Raw genomic sequence first — 16,931 nt, forward strand, 5'->3', positions numbered from 1 at the left:
CTAAATAGACATTTCTCCAAAGACACACAGATGGCCAACAAACACATGAAAAGATGCTCAACATCACTAATCATCAGAGAAATGCAAGTCAAAGCCACAATGAGGTATCACCTCACACTGATCAGAATGGCCATCATCACAAAATCTGGAAACATCAAATGTTGGAGAGGGTGTGGAGAAAAGGGAACTCTCCTGCACTGTTGGTGGGAATGTAAGTTGGTACAGCCACTATGGAAAACAGCTTGGAGGTTGCTTAAAAAACTACAAATAGAACTACCATATGGGCTGAATGGGGAAGGCGTTGGACAAGTCAACATCTCCGTGGTGCAGTCCACCACCTCCACTGGCTATGGCGGTGCCGGCGGTGTCGGTGGTGGCTTCGGCATGGGTGGAGGCAGTGGCTACGGCGTGGGTGGAGGCAGTGGCTGTGGCGTGGGCGGAGGCAGTGGCTACTCCTACAGCGGCGGTCTCAGCATTGGAGGCGGCTTCAGTTCTGGCAGTGGCAGAGGCATTGGCGGTGGCCTCTGCTCCTCCGGAGGCAGCAGTTCCACCATCAAATACACCACCACCTCCTCCAGCAAGAAGAGCTACAGGCACTGAAGTCCTGCCATGGGCTCGTGGTCCCACAATGTCTCAGGCCCCCTCTCCTGCTTCACTCCCCTTTTCTCCTGTTGCTTCCTCTCTCCTGCTTCCTTCTTCTCTTACTCCTTGAGTTAAAACTGAAGTTGCTGAGTGCCCTCATGTCTTCTCTGCCAACACCTGCTGCACCTGAGCTCCATTGCTCACATCGGAAGGTCACTGCCTGGGTGCTACTCGAGAGCAGGGCAATCGCCCTAGCTTTCCACTGGCCCAGGATGTCCCATTTCACAGGTGTTGGGTTCCTGCTTTGCAGTGATCATGAAAGCACCCGGGATTAGTTCCAAGATGTATGGGTGTCTGTATCCTTGTGATGCTTCCTCTCTCTTTGCTCAACTGTATTGCTAAATAAAGCAGTTTTATAATGTAAAAAAAAAAAAAAAAAAAAAAAGAACTACCATATGATCCAGTAATCCCACTACTGGGCATATACCCAAAGAAAACCATAATCCAAAAAGAAACATGTACTGTAATGTTTATTGCAGCACTATTTACAATAGCCAGGACGTGGAAGCAACCTAAATGCCCATCAACAAATGAATGGATAAAGAAGATGTGGCATATATATACAATGGAATATTACTCAGCCATAAAAAGGGATGAGATGGAGCTATATGTAATGAGGTGGATAGACCTAGAGTCTGTCATACAGATTGAAGTAAGTCAGAAAGAGAAAGACAAATATTGTATGCTAACTCATATATACGGAATCTAAAAATGGTACTGATGAACTCAGTGACAAGAACAATGATGCAGATGCAGAGAATGGACTGGAGAACTTGAGGTTTGGGGGGAGCGGGGTGTGAAGGGGAAGCTGAGATGAAGCAAGAGAGTAGCACAGACATATATATACTACCAACTGTAAAATAGATAGCCAGTGGGAAGTTGTTGTATAACAAAGGGAGTCCAACTCGAGGATGGAAGATGCCTTAGAGGAGTGGGACGGGGAGGGTGGTGGGGACTCGAGGGAGGGTGGGGGGAGTCGAGGGAGGGAGGGAATATGGGGATATGTGTATAAAAACAGATGATTGTGGTGTACCCCCCAAAAATAATAAATAAATAAATAAAATTTAAAAAAATCAATCAATAAAAATGTAAAATAAATAAATAAAATACATTTAATTATAGTTATGGACTCTTTTGTATTGGAAAAATGAAAATATAGTAAACAAAATATAAAATTTGATAATTAGCAAATAATCCTGTGTACAATATATTTGAAATTTGTTCTTTGGTTCTTCAGATATGCCTATTTTTTTTTCTAAATTGTTCCCTACAGACTGGAACTTCATTATATAAAATTCTAGAAAGAGTATCTGAAATTATAGCTTTCAAAATAAATATGGTTTTTATGACTGAATTTTAAAAACACTGTATATGAACTTCTAGGGAAATATAAATCATTTACTTTAATAGGCTCAATGAAATAACAATAAGCATGCATTGTGATTTGATGGATAGGCACATAAATATATTTCATAGAAAATAAAATGCACAAGGAGTAGGAATACATTATTATTTTAGACTATATATTTTCTCTGGAGACATTATCACAAGCACCAGAAACTTGGGAGTTTGGGATTGACATGTACACACTGCTATATTTAAAACAGATAACCAACAAGGACCTATTGTATAGCACAGGAACTCTGCTCAATATTCTATAATAACCTAAATGGGAAAAGAATTTGAAAAAGAATAGATACATGTACATGTATAGCTGAATCACTTTGCTGTACACTGGAAACTAACACAACATTGTTAATCAACTATACTCCAATGTGAAATAAAAAAAAAATAGTAGACACTGTAGTAGCCACTTCCATTGCTTCAATTGACAAATGTTGATTTGTGGTTCATTTAAATGCATGTTTCATTGAAAAAATATGAATGCTACTTTTGAATATTCCCCTTGCCCACCAAAAACAACCTGGCCATCATCCAACAGAAGGGAAATGGTGATCTCTCAGAAGAGAATATTATATGAAATTATATTGTAATCATTTTTTTTTTAAAATGAGAGCAGACTATTGCACGAACTTTTCTACATTGGTTTCGAAAACACACACACACACACATACACAACATCATCACCACCATCACCACCACCACCACCACCACCACTACCAGCAACAAAAACTTCTAAGCAGTGATCTGTAGTCTGGACAATTCTTGGTGAACATCTTAAAGTGCTAATTCCTGGACCACTGGGGGAAAATTGCGTAGTATTTAGCATGAAAGCCTTGGCTGTTCCTTAGAGGAACATGTGTTTGGTTTTGATTTCAGCTTAATATGATTCAGTGGCTGGAAACACGACTGCCAAACTAACAGCCAACATGAACTTGTCTTTCAGCTGGGAGAGGGTCATGCAGGGAGAAAGATTATGAAGGTGGGTTTCTGTGATCTGTGAAGTTCACTGGCAAGGGCAAAAATTCTGGCTGGCAATGGTGGGAATATGATCTTAAACAAACTTTGTGGGGAAGAAAACTATTTTAAAACATTCTTTAGGCCTCTTGGTTTTGAGGCAGGAAATAGATGGTCTCCAGGCTAGGCATTTACAATTAGTCTCCTGTTTGCACTTTGAGATAAGAAAAAAACAAGAATAGTATTCACAGCCGGACATCGGGCACTTTAAGATAACAGTTATGGCGGGAACATAGAGGGGCCAAACCCTGTTTGATTAAAAGATCAAAAAACCACATATCATGCGCAGAAAGGCTCCTTGGGGATCAGAAAGGAGGGGGCGCCACTCCAAAACAGGTGATGCCAAGGCCCCCCGTAGGCCTCTGGGCTGGAATCCATCGTGGGAAAAAGTTGCGTACACATGTTGGGGAGGGTCCTAGTGCAGGTCAGCTGTGGAAAAAGAAACCAGAATAATTGGCCAAAGGGAAACGAAGACCTGGAAGGACTGCCCTCTATCAATGATTTAGCTGCCTGTTTATCAGGCTGGTTCTCATTTGGGAGGGTGCCCACACCTCTGTCTCCCCAGGGGTGTATCTCTGCCTTGCTTCTGTCTTAACTAAACAAACTGTTTCTCTGTGGTGCTCTCCCATGTGTGATACCGTCTCTAATAATAAACTTGTACCTGTTTTTGTAGTGTTTGCCTCCTTGAGAAGTTCATTTTTCAATGGGGGCATGGGCCAGGGAGATTTTGCTTCTAGCCTCGAGACCCTGGTGGACTAGCACAGGGGTCCTCAACCCCCTGGCCGAGGCCTGCTACCAGTCCAAGGCCTGTTAGGAAGTGGGCAACACAGCAGGAGGTGAGCGGTGGGCTGGCAAGCCAAGTTTCCTCTGCCACTCCCCATTGCTCGCATTACCGCCTGAACCATTCCCCCTCCCACCCTGCTGTCCATAGAAAAATTGTCTTCCACGAAACCGGTCCCTGGTGCCAGAAAGGTTGAGGACCTCTGGACTAGTGGCTAGGATTCCTGGTTTTCATCCAGCCTACCCAGGTTCAATTCCTGGGCAGGGAACTAAGATCTCACCTCAAGCCACTGTTCACTGCTGTCTCTCCAAGGTCAGTTTCTCCCATTCCTCTTTCCTCTGAGAAATCTAGACTAATGGACATTTTCAACTTTATTTTTTAAAGTAAAAACTTATTTTTAAGTTAAACAGATTAATTTTTTAAGTTTCCTATATTTTTATTGTCTTCATTCTTACAACTGGACCTGAATAGGAGGTTTTAACTGAGTAATATTGAGCTGTTCTGGGCCATGTTAAGAATGCAGGCTTTACCAAAAGCAGCATGGGTTTGAATCCTGCTTTGCCACTTGATTGATTTAAGAGGCAATTTTCTAGGCACTGGGAATGTAGCAGTCAACAAAAGAGACAACAGTCCCTGCCAGCACAAGCATTAACTGAGTTGATATACATAAAATGCTTAGAACAGAGTTTAGTACATAGAAAGAATTTAATAAATGTTAGCTATTACATTTAAGACGTTTATCGTTCCTGGTGTTAACTTGTTTTATTGTGAAGCATAACACACACAATGGATCCCCAGAAGCTCCTGTACCCAAGTCTTTTTTTCAGGTTCTGCTTTCGGGGGAACCCAAACTTTGACACAGCCCTTCACTGATGACGTGTTCCACATATCTTCTCCCACTCTGTAGCCTAGCATTTCATTCTTTTAATAGGATATTTTGATGAAAAGAAGTTCTTAATTTAGATCAATTTCTCAATCTTAAGTATTTTTGGTGTCCTGGTCTTGAAGTCCTTCACTACCGCAATATCATGAAGATGTTCTTCTCTATTTTCTTCCAAAATTTTAACTTTTCAAACTCTCACATTTATAGCCAGTTATAGCCCATCTGGAACTGATTTTGTGTTTGGTGAGTGGTAAAGGAAAGTTTATTTTTCACATTGGGTGTCTAGTTGACTGTACTAAGCAGAACGATGGGCCCACAAAGGTGTCCTTGTCCTAATCCCTGGAACCTCATACTATGCTACCTTCCTTGGCAAAAGGGACTTTGCAGATGTGACTCTGAGATGAGGAGGTTATCCTGGATGATCTGACGGGGCCAACCTAACCAAGTGGATCTCTAAAATAGAATCTTTCCAGGCTGTGGTCCAGGGAGATTTAATTAGGGAAGAATAATCAGAGAGAGGCAACATTGTTGGCTTTGAAGATGGAGGAAGGGGATCAGAAGCCATTGTAGAGTGGGGAGCATGGGTGGCTTCAGGAATCTGGAAACGGCAAGGAAATGAATTCTCTCCTAGAGCATTCAGAAAAGAAAGCAATCCTGCCAATACTTTGATTTTATTCTAGTGAGGCCTGTGTTGGGCTGACGACCTAAAAAATGGTAAGATAATACATGTGTGTTGCTTTAAAGCCACAAAGTTTGTGGTTATTTGTTATGTCAGCTACAGAAAATTAATACACTGACCTAGCACTATTTATGGAAAAGACTATCATTTATCCACTTTTCTACAGCTCCACTTTTGTCATAATTATGTGTCCATCTAGTCATTGTCTGTTTTTGCATTTTCTCTTCTGTTCCAGTGGTCTTTTGGTCCATTTTTGTGCCAGTATGCACTCTTTTAACTTCTGTAACTTTTTTTTTTTTAGTAAATTTATTTATTTATGGCTGTGTTGGGTCTTTATTGCTGCACGTGGGCTTCCTCTAGTTGCCGTTAGCAGGGGCTACTCTTTGCTGTGGTGCTTGGGCTTCTCCATGCAGTGGCTTCTCTTGTGGCAGAGCACGGGCTCTAGAGCACAGGCTCAGTAGTTGTGGCACATGGGCTTAGTTTCTCTGCGGCATGTGGGATCTTCCCGGACCAGGGCTCAAACCCGTGTCCCCTGCATTGGCAAGTGAATTCTTAACCACTGCACCACCAGGGAAGTCCCCTAACTTCTATAACTTTTTAAGATTTTAAAATAATTTAATAGTTCTGTTAACTGATTCTCAGTAGAGCAAATTTTCCCATAGTGTTCTTTAACAGCAGTTTGGCTTTCCTTACCTCTTTACATGTCAATATAAATTACATAACCACTTGTCAGTTTCAACAACAACAATAACAGGAACTCATTGGGATGTTATCAGCATTGCACTTGCTCCATAGATCACCTAGGAACCTGCTCTCTTTATAATACTGGTATTTAAAACACCTATGGTACATTCTTTCATTTATTTGGTCTTCCTTAATTTTTCTTAATAATGCTTGTAGTTTTCTATGTAGAGGCTTGCATACCTTTTGTTAGATATCTTGTGTTTAATTTTACTTTAAATGGCATATTTTAAATATTTTGGGTTTTTTTTGGCTAATGTATACGGCTGATTTTTATATACTATATATACAATATTTGTATATGGAATTTTCCTGTATCTTTGCTAATATACTTATTAATTCTAAAATTTTAACTGTAGATTCTTTTGGAATTTTACATATGCAACTGTATGATTTGTGTATAATGACAATTTTCATTTTTTTCATGTCCTATAACTTTGATTTCATTTTTTTTTTCATTATTCCGTAGCTAGAAACTTTAATACAATGCAGAATAAAAGTGAGGAGAGCAGGTATTTTTCTTGTTCTTGATATTAAAGAAAAACTTTCAATATTTCTCCAAGAAGTATAATGTTTGTTATACGCTTTTAACAACTACTTTTGATCAGATTTGGAAGTTCTCATCTATTACTAGTTTGTTAGGAGAGGTTTTTTAAATTACACCTTTTATTTTGAGATAATTTGTAGATTAACATGCAGTTGTAAGACATAATAAAGAGAGAGGCTGTACCATTTACCCAGTTTCTTCCAATGGTACCATCTTGCAGAGATATAGTGTAATGTTACAATCAGGACCTTGACATTACAATCCAACAATCTCATTCAGACTCCTCAGGTTTTACTTGGACTCATGTGTATTTAGCTCTATACAATTTTATCTCATGTGCAAGTTGACCATAGTCAAGATACAGAACATTTCCATCACCACAAGGATTCCTCATGTTTTATAGGCACATTTCCTTCGCTTCTCTCCTCTCCCTGCCTACTATCCCTAATTCCTTGTAACCACTAATTTGTTACTTGTTTCTAAAATTTTTATTTTTAAATCAAATAAATCATGTAGTATGCAATCGTTAGGAATTGTTTTTTGTTTTTTGTTTCCTCTCAGCATAATTCCCTGGAGATTCATTCAAGTTGTTTCACATATAAAGAGTTCATTCCTTTGTGCTGCTGAATAGTTTTCCATAGTATGGATATATCTCACTTTGTTTAAACATTTACCCATTGAAGGACATCTGGGTTGTTTCCATTTTGGGCTATTATGAATAAAGCTCTTATGAAGATTTATGTATAGGTTTTTGTTTGAACATAAGTTTCACTTCTTTGGGATAAATGGCCATGAGTGCAGATTGCTAGGTCATATGGTGTTTTCATGTTTATAAGTTTTATAAGGAAGTGTTGAACTATTTCCTGGTGTGACTATACCAAAGAGTTTTTTTCTTTTCTTTTTTCAATTTTTATTGGAGTATAGTTGCTTTACAATGTTGTATAAGTTTCCGCCAAAGAGTTTTTTATTTTATTTTATTTTTTATTTTATTTTTTTATTTTTGGCACACGGGCTTAGTTGCTCCGCAGCATATGGGATCTTCCTGGAGCTGGGATCGAACCTGTGACCTCTGCATTGGCAGGCGGATTCTTAACCACTGCGCCACCTAGGAAGCCCCCAAAGAGTTTTTTTAAACCATGAATAAATATTGAAGTTGATCAAATGTCTTTATTATTTCCTGTTTAGTTGATCTTATGACTTTTCTCCTTATTCTGTTAGAGTGGTGAATTATGTGGTAAACTTTGGATTTAAAGGAAATACATTCTCAACTGAGTTTTGTTTGTCCTTTTTTTAGTCCTTTTAGGTGTATGTTTAAGTTGTTTATTTGAGATTTTTCTTATTTCTTAGGTAGGCTTGTATTATCAGCTTCCTTCATGGAACTGCTTTTGTTGTTCTTTTTTATTTTTCTCTTTTGTGTTATTCGGATTGAATAATTTCTATTGAATTGTCTTCAAGTTCAATAACCCTTTCTTCTGAAATCTTCAATATGTTGTTAAGCCTATCCATTGAGTTTTTAATTTCTGATATTGAACTTTTCAGTTCTAGAATTTCCATTTGAATAGTGTGGGTTAATTTCAGCTGGTCTGAATTGACCATATGCTTATTTCCAGAGATACTTTCCTTGTCCATGACTATAGAATGTATTAATTAAAAATAAAAGATGTTCTCTAACCACCTAGAGATGAAAGAGGCATGGGAAACAGACACCTCTGCTGTCTAAGGGAAAGCAATTTTAAAAATTTTGTAACTAAAGCCAAACTACAGTATTAAATAGGGTATCTAAGTTATTCTCCATTTTTATTTTTATTATCAATTAACTTCTACATTAATGAAGCTGATCACTGTTATTCCAGAATAAAAAGAAAGGGGAAAAGGGAAAGAATAAAAAATAACAGAGCTCAGAAATTAGAGTGAATTCTAAGTGAAAAGATGGGAAGATACCTAAAGAGAAATTTAACCTCTTTCAAATTTATATTAATTTGATCTTGGTATATCAGAGATCCACACCAGAAAAGACACAATTTTAATATAACTGCTGTGTGCCAGGCTCTGTGCTAAACAGCTAATATATTTTATTTTCATGTATTCATAAAATCACAGTGAGAAATCTTTCTTATCTCCACTTTACAGGTGAGGAACAGAGGTTCAGCAAGGGAAATTAAAAATAGAAGTTGCTGAGCACAATAATGAACCAAATCAGGTGACTAGACATTTCCTGGACCAGGCAAGTTTTGAGTTTGATTTTGAATGCAAAAACAAACACAAGAAAAGGTGGAACTGAATATTTTTTTCTCCTATGAATCTGCAGGAAATTGCCATGTTGTTGTCTACCTAAAGTATTGATCTGCACGAACCAGGTCCAGTAGCAAAAGGGCCTCTGGGTTAAACATGTGAAGACCTGTAATGGATATTTGACAATGCTAAAGATGATGGTGATGAACGGCTGGTAGTGCTAAAGGTCTCCACCACAATGCAGGACTGTAATTAAGCTGGCTTTGATTCTCTGTAGACAGATATGCAGCTTTGCTACATTGAACAATTTCTGGGCCAGAGGTATCAAAGTTCCAAAGTTTGCATCTCTTTCTATTGAAAATCCTCCTCTAGATCTAAATTAAACCTTCTTCTTGCCCCTCACACATTGCAATTTATCTTGTTTTTCTTGACCTATTGATCCAACTCTGAAGAAACCGTTACAAAAATCCTTTCCAAACTCTATTCTCTACCATGCATTTGAACAATAACCTTTGATTTTTTTTAATTTTTATTTTTTATTTTTTTAAGCTCTTTATTGGAATATAATTGCTTTACACTCTTGTACCAGCTTTTGAGGTACACCAAAGTGAATCAGCTGTATTTATACATATATCCCCATATCCCCTCCCTCCCGTGACTCCCCCCGACCCTCCCTGTCCTGGCCCTCTAAGGCATCACCCATCATCGAGTTGATCTCCCTTTGTTATACAACAACTTCCCACTGGCTATCTATTTTACAGTTGGTAGTGTAAATATGTCTATGCTACTCTCTCACATTGTCCCAGCTTCCGCTTTGCCCCCCACTCCCCCAACCTCATGTCCTCCAGTCCATTCTCTGCATCTGCATCCTTATTCTTGCCCTGTCACTGGGTTCATCAGTACCATTTTTTTTTTAAGATTCCAATATATGAGTTAGCATACAGTATTTGTTTTTCTCTTTCTGGCTTACTTCACTCTGCATGACAGACTCTAGGTCTATCCACCTCATTACATATAGCTCCATCTCACCCCTTTTTATGGCTGAGTAATATTCCATTGTATATATATGCCACATCTTCTTTATTCATTCATCTGTCGATGGGCATTTAGGTTGCTTCCATGTCCTGGCTATTGTAAATAGTGCTGCAATAAACATGATGGTACATGTTTCTTTTTGGATTATGGTTTTCTCTGGGTATATGCCCAGTAGTGGGATTACTGAATCATATGGTAGTTCTACTTTTAGTTTTTTAAGGAACTTCCAAACTGTTTTCCATAGTGGCTGTACCAGCTTACATTCCCACCAACAGTGCAGGAGAGTTCCCTTTTCTCCACACCCTCTCCAACATTTATTGTTTCTAGATTTTTTGATGATGGCCATTCTGACTGGTGTGAGGTGATACTTCATTGTGGCTTTGACTTGCATTTCTCTGATGATTAGTGACGTTGAGCATCTTTTCATGTGTTTGTTGGCCATCTGTATATATTCTTTGGAGAAATGTCTATTTAGATCTTCTGCCCATTTGTGGATTGGGTTATTTGCTTTTTTGGTATTAAGCTACATGAGCTGCTTGTATATTTTGGAGATTAATCCTTTGTCCGTTGCTTCCTTGGCAAGTATTTTCTCCCATTCTGAGGGTTGCCTTTTAGTCTTGTTTATGGTTTCTTTTGCTGTGCAAAAGCTTTTGTTTCATTAGGTTCCATTTGTTATTCTTGATTTTATTTCCATGATTCTAGGAGGTGGGTCCAAAAGGATCTTGCTTCGATGTTTGTCATAGAGTGTTCTGACTATATTTTCCTCTAGGAGTTTTATAGTGTCTGGCCTTACATGTAGGTCTTTAATGCATTTGGAGTTTATTTTTGTGTATGGTGTGAGGAAGTGTTCTAATTTCATTCTTTTCCATGTTGCTGTCTGATTTTCCCAGCACCACTTATTGAAGAGGCTGTCTTTTGTCCATTGTATATTCGTGCCTCCTTTGTCAAAGATAAGGTGCCCATATGTGCTTGGGTTTACCTCTGGGTTCTTTATTCTGTTCCATTGATCTTCCTTTCTATTTTTGTGCCAGTGCCATACTATCTTGATTACTGTGGCCTTGTAATATAGTTTGAAGTCAGGAAGGCTGATTCCACCAACTCCATTTTTCCTTCTCAAGATTGCTTTGGCTATTTGGGGTCTTTAGCGTTTCCATACAAACTGTAAGATTTCTTGCTCTAGTTCTGTGAAAACTGCTGATGGTAATTTGATCGGGATTGCGTTGAATCTGTAAGTTGCTTTGGGTACTACAGTCACTTTCACGATGTTGATTTTTCCAATCCAAGAACACGGTATGTCTCTCCATCTGTTTGTATTGTCTTTGATTTCTTTCATCAGTGTCTTATAGTTTTCTGCATACAGGTCTCTTGCCTCCTTAGGCAGGTTTATTCCCAGGTATTTTATTCTTTTTGTTGCAATGGTAAATGGGAGAGTTTCCTTAATTTCTCTTTCTGCTTTTTTGTTGTTAGTGTATAGGAATGCAAGAGATTTCTGTGCATTAATCTTGTATCCTGCTACTTTACTAAATTCATCAGTTAGTGCTAGCAGTTTTCTGGTAGAATCTTTAGGGTTTTCTTTGTATAATATCATGTCATCTGCAAAGAGGGACAACTTTACTTCTTCTTTTCCAATTTGGATTCCTTTTATTTCATTTACTTCTCTGATTGCTGTGGCTAAAATTTCCAAAACTATGTTGAATAATAATGATGAGAGTGGACACCCTTGTCTTGTTCCTGTTCTTAGAGGGAATTCTTTCAGTTTTTCCCCATTGAGAACGATGTTGGCTTTTGATTTCTCATATATGGCTTTTATTATGTTGAGGTAATTTCCTTCTCTGCCCATTTTCTGGAGAGTTTTTATCATAAATAGATGTTGAATTTTGTCAAAAGCTTTTTCTGCATCTATTGAGATGATCATATGGTTTTTATCCTTCAATTTGTTGATATGATGTATCACATTGATTGATTTGCATATAATGAAGAATCCTTGCATTCCAGGGATAAACCCCACTTGATCATAGTGTATGATCTTTTTAATGTGCTGTTGGATTCTGTTAGCTAGTATTTTGTTGAGGATTTTTGCCTCTGTATTCATCAGTGATATTGGCCTGTAATGTCCTTTTTTTGTGACAACTTTGCCTGGTTTTGTTATCAGGGTGATAGTGGCCTCACAGAATGAGTTTGGGAGTGTTCCACCTTCTGCTATATTTTGGAAGACTTTGAGAAGGATAGGTGTTAGCTCTTCTCGAAATGTTTGATAGAATTCGCCTGTGAAGCCATCTGGCCCTGGGCTTTTGTTTGTTGGGAGATTTTTAATCACAGTCTCAATTTCCATACTTGTGATTGGTCTGTTCATATTTTCTGTTTCTTCCTGGTTCAGTCTTGGAAGATTGTACTTTTCTAAGAATTTATCCATTTCTTCCAGGTTGTCTAATTTATTGGCATATAGTTGCTTGTAGTAGTCTCTCATGATCTTTTGTATTTCTGCAGTGTCCGTTGTTACTTCTCCTTTTTCATTTCTAATTCTGTTGATTTGCGTCTTTTCCCTTTTTTTCCTGATAAGTCTGGCTAATGGTTTATCAATTTTGTTTATCTTCTCAAAGAACCAGCTTTTAGTTTCATTGATCTTTGCTATTGCTTCCTTCCTTTTTTTTTCATTTATTTCTGATCTGATCTTCATGATTTCTTTCCTTCTGCTCACTTTGGGGTTTCTTTGTTCTTCTTTTTCTAATTGTTTTAGGTGTAAGGTTAGGTTGTTTATTCGAGATTTTTCTTGTTTCTTAAGGTAGGACTGTATTGCTGTAAACTTCCCTCTTAGAACTGCTTTTGCTGTGTCCCATAGGTTTTGGGTTGTTGTGTTTTCATTGTCATTTGTTTCTAGATATTTTTTGATTTCCTCTTTGATTTCTTTAATGATTTCTTGGTTGTTTAATAGCGTATTGTTTAGCCTCCATGTGGTTGTATTTTTTGCAGTTTTTTTCCTGTAATTGATATCTAGTCTCATGGCATTGTGGTCTGAGAAGATGCTTGATATGATTTCAATTTTCTTGAATTTACCAAGGCTTGATTTGTGACCCAAGATGTGATCTATCCTGGAAAATGTTCCATGTGCACTTGAGAAGAAAGTGTATTCTGTCGTTTTTGGATGGAATGTCCTCTAAATATCAATTAAGTTGAGATGGTCTAATGTGTCATTTAAAGCTTGTGTGTCCTTATTTATTTTCTGTTTGGATGATCTGTCCATTGATGTAAGTGGGGTGTTAAAGTCTCCTACTATTATTGTGTTACTGTCGATATCCCCTTTTATGGCTGTTAGCATTTACCTTGTGTATTGAGGTGCTCCTATGTTGGGTGCATAGATATTTACAATTTTTATATCTTCTTCTTGGATTGATCCCTTGATCATTATGTAGTGTCCTTTCTTGCCTCTTGTAATAGTCTTACTTTAAAGTCTAATTTGTCTGATATGAGTATTGCTACTCCAGCTTTCTTTTGACTTTCATTTGCATGGAATATCTTTTTCCATCCCCTTACTTTCAGTCTATATGTGTCCCTTGGTCTGAAGTGGGTTTCATGTAAACAGCATATGTAAGGGTTTTGTTTTTGTATCCATTCAGCCAGTCTGTGTCTTTTGGTTGGAACATTTAATCCGTTTACATTTAAGGTGATTATTGACGTGTATGTTCCAATTACCATTTTCTTAATTGTTTTGGGTTTGTTTTTGTAGGTCTTTTCCTTCTCTTGTGTTTCCTGCTTAGAAAAGTTTCTTTACTAGTTGTTGTAAGGCTGGTTTGGTGGTGCTGAATTCTCTTGCCTTTTGCTTGTTTGTAAAATTTTTGATTTCTCCGTCAAATCTGAATGAGATTCTTGCTGGGTAGAGTATTCTTGGCTGTAGGTTTCTCTTCTTCAGGACTTTCAGTATATCCTGCCATTCCCTTCTGGCCTGCAGAGTTTCTGTAGAGAGGTCAGCTGTTATCCTTATGGGTTTTCCCTCATATGTTATTTGTTGCTTTTCTCTTGCTGCTTTGAATATTTTTTCTTTGTGTTTAATTGTTGTTAGTTTGATTAATGTGTGCCTTGGAGTATTTCTCCTTGGGTTTATTCTGTATGGGACTCTCTGTGCTTCTTGGACTTGGTTAATTATTTCCTTTCCCATGTTGGGGAAGTTTTCCAGTATAACCTCTTCAAATATTTTCTCAGACCCTTTCTTTTTTTCTTCTTCTTCTGGGATGTCTATGATTTGAATGTTGGTTCTTCATGTTGTCACCAAGGCCTCTGAGACTGTCTTCCATTCTTTTTATTCTTTTTTCTCTTTTCTGCTCTGTGGCAGTTATTTCCCCCATTCTATCTTCCAACTCACTTATTTGTTCTTCTGCCTCAGTTATTCTGCTGTTTATACCAGCTAGAGTGTTTTTAATTTCAGTTATTTTGTTGTCCATTATTGTTTGTTTGCTCTTTAGTTCTTCTGAGTCCTTATTAACTGTTTCTTGTATTTTCTTTCTTTTGTTGTCAAGATTTTTGGATCATCTTTACTATCATTACTCTGAATTTTTTTTCAGGCAATTTTCCTTTTTCCTCTTCATTTATTTGGTCTTGTGGGTTTTTTTCCTGCTCCTTTGCCTGCATGGTGTTTCTCTGTTTTCTCATTTTGTCTAATTTATAGGATTTGCTGTCTCCTTTCCCTATTCTGCCTAGTAGTGATTCCTCTTGTTTCTGCCCTCTGTCCCCTGTGGTAGGATTTGTCCAGTGTCTTGAGTAGGCTTCCTAGTGGGGGGGGTCTGGTGTCTGCTTTCCAGTGTGTGACTCTGTGTCTTTTCTCCCTGATGAGCAGGGCCGTGGCAGGTATTGTGTTTTAGGGTATCTGTGAGGTTAATATGGCTTTAGGTAGTCTGTGTGCTGATGGGTGGCTTTGTGTTCCTGTCTTGTTTGTAGTTTGGTGTGAGGTGTCCAGCACTGGCAGTTGCAGACGGTTGGACAAAACCAGGTTTTACACTCTGATACAGGGCTCCATGAGAGTTCTCTGCAGTTAATCTTCCCTGTACCTGAGGACTCCCTAGTAGTCTAGCATCCCGGATTCAGTGCTCCCTCCCCAGAGCCTCCTACTTTACTTCTGATGGAGTAGTCCAGAATTCAGAGGTTGCTTGTCCTGGCAATAAAGGGGTTTAAAGAAGACTGTCCAAGCCCCAGACTAATGGCAGCATGTTGAGTCAAACAAATACCAGTGATGTCGGGATCTTCACAGTCCTTTCTGTTGTCCGAGGTTGTCTGCTGGTATTCAGATGGTCCTCTGTGGGAATTATTGCGTCTTTCGATGTATTCCTGATGCATCTGTGGAGAGGGATGCATTCCACATCCTTCTACTTCACCACCATCTTTCTTCTTCCTGCCATGCTTTTAATACAAGTTTTAGTATTCGCTGTAGGCTAAAGATGTGGTCCAGAAGATAGAGCTCAGTGGAAAAATCTGGAGGGAGGACCAGGAGATGGTTCCAGGCTCCATCCCTACTGCTCCCCTGTGCAGACCGGTGCACACACGTCCCCTCACTGCCTATGCTCTTGGAGGGGCAGCCTCGCTCTCCAGGATGGAATTTCTTCTTGGATTCCGCTGTGTACCTCCCACTTTCTCTTCTTCAGAAATCGAACCTAACCTTTGATTTTATTTCTAAGCATCCTGGTATTGATTTTACACTCTACTTAAATAATTACTAACCCGTTAGGACTCATTTTTGTCCTCTATGAAGCAGAAGAAACTTGTTTAATCATGAGTTTCAGACTTTGCTCCTCTGAGTCCCAGGTGTGCAAAGAATTAATTCATACGATAGCATTGGAGCTGTGACAAACACAGAGGCATTGCGCAGACAGAAACCCCCTTCAATACAATTAGCTCTGCTTTCTGTTCACATATTAATTGAACTTCTTCACAGGATTTCATTTGGAGGGATCTGATGCTAAAACAAATTTGAAAACCATTGGATTAGATTCTTTCCAGCTCTAAGCAGTCTAAGATTATATCCTGATTCTGCAGTCTTAACAACAGAGGGAAGAGCTGTTTTATCTATTCACATTTTGCATGTTTTCAGAGACTTAGAAACAGATATGTTTCTAAGGAATTTAGTGACTGGGTACGTGGGTGATACATAAGGCTTGGCTGGGTGCACAAGTAGGAACTGATCCTGTCAGAGGGGGCCCCAGGGATGGATTCTTTTCTCGTAAAATCATTCATAGCCCCTCCTCAGGAACAAGGGAAAAGATTCATGTAGCTATTTTCCCTAGCACTGTTGACTTTGCTAATTTGATGTTGTACAGTACAGTCTTGGTGAATTCTAGGTAAAACCAATAAGGAGAGTGTGACTTCAGCCCTCCCCTCCTTCTCCACTCCCTCCCACCCCCCTGGCAGCTTCTCCCATTCTGGCTGAGGATGGGATAGAGCAGAACTGAAGTTTATTTTAAATCTTTTAGGTCAGACACTTCAAAGCTGCCATGGTTCCTGGAAATCTACCCCAACCTCTACAGGATCACCAGTCAAGGTGCAGAATGTGACCCCGTTATATCTTCTGGTGTTGTAGAGAGCAGTCCAGTTTTTCCTTCGTGACTGCATAGCTAACAAGAGTCTTCATTGCAGGGCTGGCTGCCTCAAAACCTAGGGAGGATGCCTGGCAGGTACTGTGTACTCTATAGTGTGTATAAATCATAAGGTAGGGTAGGGTAGGTTAGGGGCAGAGTGCTTCATTACAAATGCCACTCTATTTTTTCTTTTTATATAAGTTTATTTATTTATTGGCTGTGTTGGGTCTTTGTTGCTGCATGCAGGCTTTCTCTAGTTGCAGTGAGCGGGGACTACTCTTCCTTGCAGTGTACAGGCTTCTCGGTGCAGTGGCTTCTCTTGTTGTGGAATATGGGCTCTAGGCGCACAGGCTTCAATAGTTGTGGCTCAAGGGCTCAATAATTGCAGCTTGCGGGCTCTAGAGCTCAGGCTC

The sequence above is a fragment of the Hippopotamus amphibius genome, chromosome 10, assembly GCF_030028045.1.
Source record: "Hippopotamus amphibius kiboko isolate mHipAmp2 chromosome 10, mHipAmp2.hap2, whole genome shotgun sequence".
Classification (NCBI taxonomy): domain Eukaryota; kingdom Metazoa; phylum Chordata; class Mammalia; order Artiodactyla; family Hippopotamidae; genus Hippopotamus; species Hippopotamus amphibius.